This window comes from Monodelphis domestica, chromosome 3, assembly GCF_027887165.1.
Source record: "Monodelphis domestica isolate mMonDom1 chromosome 3, mMonDom1.pri, whole genome shotgun sequence".
In the NCBI taxonomy this organism is placed as follows: Eukaryota; Metazoa; Chordata; class Mammalia; order Didelphimorphia; family Didelphidae; genus Monodelphis; species Monodelphis domestica.
The window spans coordinates 97698161-97700901 of NC_077229.1; positions in this window are offsets into that span (position 1 = coordinate 97698161).

Below are 2741 nucleotides of genomic sequence, written 5' to 3' on the forward strand. Positions count from 1 at the left end.
TATCTCTTCATGTACAACAATTTGGTCCAGGATGGAAATGGACTGCTAAGAATGAAGAGACTGGGGAAAGATTTCATATTGGGGATGGTATCACTCACCTGCAGATAGAGCAATGGAAAGATTATCTCAACTAATTAGCTCTAAGAAAAAGAGATGTATTTCTTGCATGGTTTTAGGTATTGTAGCTTTGATAGCCGCCCTTACTGCTACAACTGTCAGTAGTGTTTCTCTAGCACAAAGCGTAGGTAATGTTCGTGTCCTGGAACATGATGCAGAATATTTACACGAGCTTGCACAGAATGTAACCAAGGCTTTGCATATACAGAAAAATATTAATACAAGGGTTTTTTATGCTTTACAACAAATATCTAAAGATGTATTGTTACTAACTAATCAAGTAGAAATTTTAGCTATTAAGGGTAAATTACGGTGTGATTATTATTATTCAGCTTTTTGTCTTCTTCCTGTTAAAGTCAACACATCTGATGCATTTGAAAAAATTAGAAATGATCTACAAGGTCTTTGGCTAAAAGGCAATATCTCTGAAAACATCCAACAATTGAACCGTATTATTGAAGAAATGGATACTTCCTTAGTGTAAACCTTAAAATTTCTTAGACTTATGAATATTGGAAATTTCCCCATTGGGAAATTTCATACTTGGAAAAAATTTCCTACTGATAGTAAGAACTCTATTGGAATGTGAAACCCCTTGGCATGGGAGGATCCTTCTCCTCCCTACTTAAGACTACTTTAGGACAGAAACCTTTTGCTAAACAATGGAAAGGGCTTTGACCTATGCTTAAGCATAGGACAGGAAGTTCTCTGAGTCATGATTGATTTTAGAATTTATACAATAGAGATACTTGGAATGACAGAACCAGGTCTTGGAAAATACAATCTCCACCCTACTTAGAGTAACAGGATTTAGGAAGGGCTGTAGCAAAAGATCAAGATTTAATTATTTGAGAATATGACCTTCAACAGACATGTGCAAAGCCACAGACCTCTGGGTGGTCCTGGGTTAAACTAGAGCCACCATTGGCACAGGGGAGATATCAACAGTGATTGGTAGATGTGAGAACTGAGGGGAGGGAACTTAGATGGTTTTCTTAAAGATAGCGGGGTCTGAGGACAGAGGAGGAGAGTTTTTTTTGCTCTGAGAGGTTTGGCTCTGAGGAGGGTTTGCTCGAGGAGGTTTTGCTCTGAGAGTCTTTGCTCTGAAGGAGTCTGGGAGGAGAGAGGTCCTGGAGGGAGAGCTCCTGGAGAGGTCTTGAAGGAGGCTGTGGAAGGAGAACTCAGGAGGAGTCAGGAGGAGAAGGCTCTGGAAACATTTCTTGAAAGGAGGCTCTCTTAAAGGTGGAGCCTGAGGTTGGCATGAGAAGCCTTACCTAGAGAGATCTTGGGTGAGTGATAAAACCAACTGACTGATTTATTCATTCTTATTCCTTTCTTACTTTCTCTCTTTTTCTATTGATTAATCAGTGTATTATAAATTAAATTTCTCTATAAAACCCAGTTGGCTTGGGCATATTCATAAATTGGGAATATATTCCCTGGCGACCATCTTATATTTATATAAAACCAAAACACAGTAGAAAACATATTTCAGCGGTCATAATTGTTATATATTTCCCTTGCTCCCAAAACATTTTAATTATCACATTAGCTGAGGACCTTTATCCTGAACATATTGCTGATTCTATATACAATTGGATTAAATCAGGCCAAAGTTGGCTGTCTCCTTTAGCTCAAATGAATATAACCATATTGACTTTCATACTGTTTGTAGTTATCTTACTGGTCCTTCTCCCTTGCCTATTCCGGCTCCTTGTGTCCAGCGTAAGCAGGATTGGACAAGTTCTGACCCAACACCAAGTACTGTTGCAAAACAAAAAGTGGGAATTGTAGTAGAGGCATTGCCGTAAAGGCAGAACCGTAAGGGTTAAGCCTCCTCTTCTCTCTGTTTGGGATGCATAGTCAGGGTCATGGGTTGAACTGTGTATGACCTGCCCAGCTGTGTGCTCAAGGTTGGAGTAGCATCAGAGGGAGGACTGATAAGGTTTGTGAGAAAGAAACTGTAAGGTTGGAGTAGCCAGCAGAGGACTGATAAGGGTTGTGAGAAATTGTGAGAGTCTGTGGGAAAGTTGCTTCTCTGTCTTTGTTTGGAATCCTCTTGGTTCTTCCCTGTGCCTGGCAGGTAATGTCATGAATTCCTATGAATCTGCCCAATTATTGGTTCCTGCTGTTGCTGGGCGGTAACATCATATCTTCCTGTGGTCTTAACCTATATATTGCTTTGTTTGAACTCAATAAAGGGTCGTTATGCTTTTTCATATAGTGTCCATTCGTCACTCTGTATGTTCATTACCCCAGGCAAGGTCACGAAAGATTGGCCACCTTTTTGATGAGCCTTGCAGCAGCTAAGTGGTACAGTACATAGAGGGCTGGGCCTGGAGTCAGGAAGACTTGAGTTCAAATCTGTGTCTCTGGACAAGTCTTGTTTGCCTCCATTTCCTCCTCTGTAAAATAAGATGGAGAAGGAAATGGCAACCCACTCCAGTGTCTTTGCCAAGAAAATCCCACATGGGGTCTTAAGAGTCAGGCACAACTGAACAGCAATTAGCCCAAAGACCATAGTCCAGGACTTGAATCCAAGGTTTCAGCCTGACTCTTAACCCTTGCAAAAGAGGCCCCCAATAGTTGGGGAGTGGGGGCTGCCTGCCCTGGAACAGTAACAA